The sequence below is a fragment of the Erpetoichthys calabaricus genome, chromosome 5 (assembly GCF_900747795.2).
Source record: "Erpetoichthys calabaricus chromosome 5, fErpCal1.3, whole genome shotgun sequence".
NCBI lineage: Eukaryota > Metazoa > Chordata > Cladistia > Polypteriformes > Polypteridae > Erpetoichthys > Erpetoichthys calabaricus.
This window is the reverse complement of record NC_041398.2, coordinates 222,482,423-222,491,121: the sequence shown is the minus strand read 5'-3', so window position 1 is coordinate 222,491,121 and position 8,699 is coordinate 222,482,423. Positions and strand designations below refer to the sequence as shown.

The following is an 8,699-nucleotide window of genomic DNA, read 5'->3' as shown; positions in this document are numbered from 1 at the left end:
ATAAATCACTGCACTGACCAAAATTACGTCCACAAGCACATGTATCTGGGGTCCAACTGATGCTTACGAATGATCTAGGCTGTTTGTTTACAATCGCGGATACATGTGACCGCATTCAGGTCGTAACGCAAGATGTTGGTCGTAAATCAAAACAAAAATTTTGGTTGTAAATCAAGTTGTTCGCATGTCAGGCCGGTCGTATATCAAGGGTCGACTGTATTTGTATTTTATTTTATTGTATTTTTTTTGAGAAGCACACTGCTTTATTCCATAAGGTTAACAATATGACTAAGGGCTTTCTACAGACAAAACACAATGAATCCCAGGTGTGCTATCATTACAACCCCAACAACTTTAAGTTCCATTTTTAAAAAAGTAAAACATCCCATAGTTTATATATGACTAGCCTTCCCCCGCGGCTTTGCCTGCTCTCTACTCCTGACGTCACTCTTCCCCCTCCTCAAGCAAACTATAATTTTTAGCACAATGAGAGAAGTCGCAAAATCAACCAGAATGTCCAAGCAAATTATAGGAATAAAAAGATCTAAATCCTTTAAGTAGTTCTCTCGTTCGCTAACGAAGCGGAGTTAAGATTACGCCTTGAGGCAGACGCATGAGTGAGGAGGGCCCCGCCCCCCTCCCTGCAGCCTGATGAGTCTCTTTCGGATTCACGCTAATACTGTAAATCGGTACCACAAGTGAACTATGATACTTGATACTATGATACGCTGTGAGAAAGTCGCAAAATCAACGGAATGTTCAAGCAAATTATAGAAAAAAACCCGATCTAAATCTGTTAAGTAGTTCTCTCGTAAAAAGCAGACAGATATAGAAATGGGTCTAAAAAACTATAAGAAATTTCATGCTTGGACCAAGAAATTTTTAAAACCGTTTCTTAGTGAGCATCTATGGGCCAAGAGTAACCTACATTCCAAATTTCAAGTCCCAAGTCCTCATGGTTCGGGAGATTTCGTGATGAGTGAGTCAGTGGTATTTGTACATTTAATAAAATAAAATATGGAGCCTGTCCAAACACTAGTCCATTTCCAGCTCACAAATCTGCTTATATGCAGGTGGTGCAGTGGTAGTGCTGGTACTTTGAAGTAAGGAGATTGTGGGTTCGCTTGATGGGTCCTCCCTGCATGGACAGCACTTTGATTAGTGAGAAAAGTGCTATATAAATGTAAATAATTATTATTATTACCCAAAAGAGCAGTTCCATGTTTTCATAAGGTGATCATAAATCTTGGACATCTGTCCGCTAATGGCTGGTGGGCCGGGCCACACAAATGGTCTCCAGCAGTGCTTATCCAGTTTGCACCGATTCCTAGACATGCAGCACCAGTCAGTAGTTGGCATAAGCATCTCATTGTACCAGCAGACAGAAAAAATCATTAAGGAAGACTCCCTGGGCATCATGTGGAGATAAATGATAAAATCCAATCAGATCACGGTGTTCAACCTATTTATTTATTTTTTTTTAAATCTCGAAGTCAAAGATGGTTGTTTGTATTTTAATACATTCTTGCTTATCATGACACTGCAGAGTGGCATCTTCTTGTCTGTTGGTCAGAAATGTAAGTAAGACATTCACTGTAGTTTGTATACGTGACAGTACTGTACCTACTACTTTTCTGCTTCTTTGGTTCTGTGCAGATGGAGTCCATTTTATATTCCCTTACCCTTTGTCTTCCTCCTGCTTTCTATCACTTTTACTCTCTCATTCTATGGTTTTATTTTTCTCATACAGTAAACAAACCATTTCTTCTTTCTCTTGCTGACATATTCATTTAGACTTCTCTTTTCTTTGAATGATTAACTTTCGATTGCATTTGGAAATCATGGAATCCCCAAATCTTTTCATATTCAGTTTACAAAAACATTGAACTAAACAACATAATATACATGTTACTGTGTACATGGTAAGTAGCAAAAAAGACAAAACAAGGATGACATCTTGGGTAGCTGTGTGACGTACCCAATGACCTTAGTAGGTTTCAGTCTCCACATTAGAGGATTTCTCCACATTTTATAATGCTACCTTATGGAATCTTAGTTATGCTGGTAAAACATTGAGATGACATCACCATTTACTCAAGAACGAGACATTAATCAAATACAACAAGATTGATTGAAATAAAAAAGGCATTATAAAAGCCTGCCAAGAAGGAAAGAAGGTAACAAAAATAAGGTTGAGGACTCCAGTCTGTTAGAACAATTCACAACTTCTGATTTTGTGTTACATCCAAATCTACTGACAACACATAATACAGCAGAGTACAGTATGATGGTGAGGAGGTCATCGTGTTTTAAACGTCATCTTTAAAAGTAGTTTAATAATAAAATGAATAATTCTTAACATTTACATAGTACTTTCTCACTACTCAAAGAGCTTTAGTGGGGAGCCACTTCAACCACCACTAATGTGCAGCATCCATCTGGACGATACAACGGCAGCCATTTTTGCACCACACTGCTCACCACACGTTAGCTGTTAGAGACAGCCAGTTAGAGACAGGGAATGATTAGGGGGCCAGAATGACTAGGCAGTGGTGGACAATTTAAACAGAGACTTCGGGATACACCATACACCTTACAAAGGATGCCCATGGATCTTTAATGACCAGGATCTCGATTTTATGTCTCATATGACGGACGGCGCCATTTTTACAGCACGGTATCCCCATCACTGCACTGGGGCATTAGGATCCACATTCATACCACAGGGTAGGCTCCCTCTGCTGGCCTTGCCAACACCTCTTCCGGTAGCAACCCAAGCTTTTCCTGGTTGGTCTCCCATCCCATCTCTACAACCACTACAAGAAACCAGAATTGCAGTTTTAAAATAAATATACAATTGTGCCTGTTCAAATTATTCCAGTTTAGGGTGATAGGGGTCACAGTTGTGCAGATCTTAATAAATGTATTTTAATGAATGGATTACAACGTGCCTGATTTCAGAAGCATTTAAGACACATTTAAATTGATGTTGGGGATAGCCAGGCCCAAAATGTGTTGACTGCAGCCCATTTGGATATCAAGAAGGTGTTTTCCCTGATTCTGATGTTAAATATACTTCTCTACGGGAATAACCACAGTTGGTCAGTACAGCTAAAAAATACTGTGCAAAGACATCATCAACAGAAAGGAAAAACCTGGAAATGGTTATTAGAAAGGATTAATCAGTGGAAGAAACTGCTGACAATACTCTAAAAGTCTATTAAAGCTTAATGTTGATAAAGAAACAGGAAAAATATCTTAATCTGTGTCAATTATGGCGCTCTTAGGGTGGCCCCGCCTCTTAAGGCTTCACCCACAACATGCAAGGAATGGAGGCATATTTAAAGTAACAGGACATAATTATCAAATTATAAACAGCACCAACAGAAATATCGTAAGACTTGAAAGTAATAATTCAAAAATAACAATAAAACATAAAATATTTAATATATACACCTATACATAGTAGTTGCTCTCTTGGAAAGTAGATGCAATATGATTGCAAAGCAACTAAAGCAGTTGCCTCACAGCATCATGACCACTCGATCCAGACCTGAACAATTAAGATGGACTTCACATCTGAGCCACAGTGAACACTGTGGAACATATGAAAACTTGTTGAAAGACAAAACAAAAGTTGCAGCCAAACATGATATGTCAATACCTGAAGTAATTCCTTAAGCTATTTCTGAAATTGACTAGTATTTTCATGCCAGCAAAAGGTCTTTCCTATGTGGACAATAAAAAAGCACATGACATGGTCTCAAATAAAATGGCCACCAAAACCCCTTGTGAAATGACATTCACATACATATAGTAGAATTATGCCCTTTATTAGGTACACCCACTGTACATAACATCAAATGAATCCCCAATATACTTTCAGAAAAGATTGCATTTCACAAGCAAGGACTCGGGAAAATTGTTGATAGTCCCCATGCGTAAGTTGATTCCAATTTGTGACATAAGTGTTAGCTTACTGCGGTTCTCTGTTCTGTATAGTTAATTCCAACACATCCCACAGATGCTGGTTTGAGATCTGGTGACTGGAAAGGCTACTACATTAAGTTAAAATCAGTGTCGTGTTCATACAATTAATTCACCCAAGCCTTTCCCGTGACTTTGGGATGAAGCATTATGCATAGATTTTTAACCTGCTTCTCTTGTTCATAGATGTGATTATCTTGATGAAAATGCCCATTCACAGATGGATGCACTATTGACATGAAAGGATGCAGTTGATCAACAATGATGTCCACATATCTTGTGACATTCAAGTATTGGTCACCCTGTGCCAGGGGACCCAAGCAGTGACACAAAAACACAACCCACACCATTACATCACTACTGCCAGCTGCCATCATTGTCACCTAGCCGGGTGGATCCATGGAACCAGGAGATTTCCTTCCTATCCTGGTTTTCTAATCAACTTCTTAATAGCCTCATTTGATTGGCTATCTGAGCATTCTATTTGCCAGTAGGCTGTTTATTGTGTGTATATCACTAGATGATTACAGTATGAAACTGTTGCACAATCTTAATTATCAAAAACTGAAAATATGTCTGCTAGGTAATTGTCAACTCTACATCAGCTTATATGGGTGGCTTCTAGTGTTGTGTCAACTTCTGCTCAAAAGTTCCAGCTCCCCTAGTTTTATTGTTGGGTTGTGCTTCTTCTGCAAATGCATAAATGGAAACTTTCAGATTAATAATGGATGGAGAACACTCAATGATGTTTCTTTAGTTTACACTATATGGCCAAATGTTTGTGGACGCCTGATCATCACACCTACGTGAGCATCCTAAGACTGTGGACAATAATATGGAGTTCATTGCCCCTAATACACTCTCTACACACACACAATTTTGAGGTTATAATAGCCTCTATTCTTCTGAGAAGGCTTTCCACAAGATTTTGGAGTCTATTGGAATGTATGTCCAGCTTGCCAAAACAGCATTTGTCTTTTGTCTGATGTTGGATGAGAAGATCTGGCTCACAATTGGCATTCCAGTTCATCCTAAATGTGTTCAGTTGGGTTGACGTCTGGGCCCTGTGCAGTCCACTTAAGTTCCTCTGTGTCATTAAGAACCTGGCTTTTTACACAGGGCCACAATTCTGATAAAACTGATAAAGGTCGTCCTCAGACTGTTGCTGCAAAGTTGGAAGTGCACAATATTCTAAATTGTCTTTGTATGCTGCATCATTAACAGCTCATATCCTGAATATCAGCCCCAGATCATTATCATTCCTCCTCCAAACTTTAAAGCAGGGACTATGCAGTCTGAAAGGTAGTGTTCGCTCAGCACTGACCAGACCCAGATTCATTCATCAGACTGCCAGATTGGGAAGAGAGATTCATCACTCTGGAGAACATGTTTCCACTGCTCCAGAGTCCAATGATGGCATGTTTTACACCACACTAGCTGACACTTGGCATTGTCCATACTGATCTTAGGCTTGTGTGCAGCTGCTCAGCCATGGAAACCCATTTTCCATGAAGCTCCCAAAGCACAGTTCTTACGCTGATGTTGGTTCCAGAGGCAGTCTGAAACTCCATTTTGAGTAATGCAACAGAAAATGGGAGATTTTTACATGCTATGTGCTTTAGCACCTGCTGGCTCCACGTTGTGACTTTGTGTGGTCTGTAACTTCGTGGCTGAGCTATTGCTGCTCCTGGACACATCTATTTCACAATAATTGCACTTACTGTTGACTGTGTCAGATGTAACCAGATCAGAAATTTCACATACTGACTTGTGGAAAAGGGGGCATCCTATGACAGTGCCACATTTAAACTTACTCATCTAATCAGTATGACCCATTCTATAGCCAATATTTGCAAATCGATATTAGATGGCTATGTGATTGATTTTATGCAATGGGAGGTGTGCACATAGTGTATTTTAAATCACTGCCTACATAACATGTAGATGAAGAGTATTGATTTAGAGATCTGTGGATCAATAAGACAGCCCACTGCAGCAAATAACCGCCAACAGCAGTCACTCTGGTCGCCTAAAACTGTGTAACAAGAACCGGTCAAGCTATTGATGGAGCATTAAATGGATGGCCGTTACCGTTGACAAGTGGAAATTTATTCTGTTTTACTCTGCAAAAAGTACAGTGCAGGGTAATAATTAAACGCTTTCAAATATACAGTTGTTTATTTCGTATGACATAATTACAAAAATTGTAAAACACAAAACAAAACGGACAGAAACCTGGCCGTAATGTAATAGATGGTCACTCGTGAAAGTCATGCCCAGTATCTAATAGAATAACAGTGGAAAATCCGATTCGTTTTATTGAGCAGTTTCTCCTTCGATTGCTCTGAGATGATCTTGACAACATCCACACACAGATCGACTTTGGTTTAACGGGCTAAAAAACAATCACTTTATCGGGTGGCGCGATGCCCGTGAATCCGCCTCATAATTTCAAGCACGAAAAGACAGAGTGAACTAACTTTCAATTAAACGGCAATACAGCATTGTCACTGAATCAAGCATAGAAATAGTAAAATATTTTTTTACCTTTAAATTGTTACGGAGCTACCAATCACAGCTTACTTTCAGCCCTTGCACTCCGCTACTTGATTGGCCAAACCACTTGTCGCCCCGCCTTCTTGTCACTGCTACGTTCCACTAAGTGGGCGTGGCTTATCGTTCGCTCGTTTCAATTGTATATTTATTTTCTTTTCTGGTATAGAGGCGGTGGGCGGCTCTGGAGAAAGGATCTCTGTACGGAGAAAAAAAAAAAAAAAGAAAGAGGTTGTAGCTGTGATTCCAGACGCCACGTCAAGGTAGAGTATTAGTTTAAATGTTTTATCGGTTATCCGTTTCGCTTCGGTTTAAAATGTGCCGAAAACAATTGGAGCTGTCATGTTCTGTCAGTTGAGGCTTGCGGCTCAGTCTCGCATCCTTTGAAGCGCTGATAAGACGCAACACGCAGCCCGAAACCTTATTCAGTTGTCCCCGCCTTTAGAAACGGTGGCGGTTTCCAATTTTTTCATAATATTAGGCCAAAGCTATTTTAATATACATAACGGTGAGGAAAAAGGTTTCCGACACATTTTTTCCAACGCGACTTAAATAAGTTTAGTTAACCAAACTAATTCCTTGACTGATAGTACGAGGAAAACTCAGATCGTTGATGTGTGCAAGTGTTAATACGAACTCTTGACCGCTTTAAGGCCAGAAAAGCCTCGACTTGCTTATCAGTAGTTGAGTAAATGCCAGTTCTTGCCACTTGCGTCAAGAGAAGAACCTGAATGGTCTGTGATATCTGTTGCAGCTTAGCTCGTCCAGACATCCTTTCTTCTCATTCTCATGTTGCCGGCTTCAGAGGTACAAATCCTATTTAGTGGGTGTGTTGCGCGTGACACACGTTTTAAGTGTTAAGATAGCATTTTCACTTCCTGAACTTGGGGGTGAAGGTGCACGAGACGAGAAACTAGTAGCTAACACATTAAAACGTTAATTTGTTTGCAAGAGGAGCCTTCGGCACTTAGTAGCTTATAAGATCTAGCGAAGTGGTTCACTGAAATTACCTTTTTTTAAAAATAAACTTAATCGATCGTGAGGTAGCACAAGATCGCAAATGCCACAAAACTAATTGCTGTGGATCGATTGCCGTCTTCTTTCTCAAAAAGCATGTGGAGCTTGTCGCCAATAAACATCGGAGCAGCTGCTCGTCTTGCCTGACCTCGAATGCTCTCCAGTTCACTTACTGACCGAGCTTCATTCCAAACTGTAAGTGCAGCTACATTAATGGGCAGGATTTTTATAAACTACAACGAGGTGGCAGTCTAAAAATCCATAACAGGTAACAGTGTTGATCAGTAACCTTCATGTCATTTTCTGTCTGAAATGGGATTATAATGTCTGTATCACAATGAAGTAAAACATCTGTTCTTTATGCACAGCCTTTTTTGGTGCTGACTTGAAATTTGGCACATAGTTTGTTTTTTTTTTTGTAGCACAAGTTATGTTTTTCATATAAAACTTGAGCATTACCCAAGGCAGCCTAGGTTGGGTCATTTTGTTTCTAGAGTTATGTAATTCAATTTAGAGCTCTTTGCACTAGAAGGAAAAACCAAGAATATTGAAAATAATTGATTTTTCCAATATTTGCAGTAGTTAATTACTTAATGCAACCACTTTAAGGATAATAATGCATTATAATGCATCCTTTGTAATTATTTTTCCACCTTTCCAGTTTCCCTCCACGGCAAGGTCTGGTAATTCAGCTAGTACAATACAATACAATACATTTTATTTTTTGTATAGCCCAAAATCACACAAGAAGTGCCACAATGGGCTTTAACAGGCCCTGCCTCATGACAGTCCCTCAGCCGTGACTCTCTAAGAAGACAAGAAAAAACTCCCCAAAAAACCCTTGTAGGGAAAAAATGGAAGAAACCTTGGGAAAGGCAGTTAAAAGAGAGACCCCTTTCCAGGTAGGCTGGGTGTGCTGTGGGTGTCAAAAAGAAAGGGGTCAATGCAATGCAATACAATACACAGAACAGAACAAATCCTCAATACAGTATAATAGTGCAATAGAAATATTACAAGGACAGAGCAGAATTCAACAGTAGATGATATCACATAATATGATTTGGATTTGTTTAGAGTCCTGGATACCTCAGCCATCAAGCTGCCTCCCCCAGTTGGCCATTCCACAGCTGAGAGAGCGCTGG

The 8,699-nt window shown here is 39.7% G+C and overlaps 1 protein-coding gene across 1 annotated transcript in view; it reads left to right on the top strand.

Moving 5' to 3' along the window:
• Positions 1–6,667: 6,667 nt before the first annotated feature.
• Positions 6,668–8,699, top strand: part of me2 (malic enzyme 2, NAD(+)-dependent, mitochondrial) — a 58,167-nt gene continuing 56,135 nt past the window's right edge. Inside the window, exon 1 of the mRNA XM_028802577.2 lies at positions 6,668–6,803. The gene's annotated coding sequence lies outside the window, so the exon portion shown is untranslated. The remainder of the gene's footprint in view (positions 6,804–8,699) is intronic.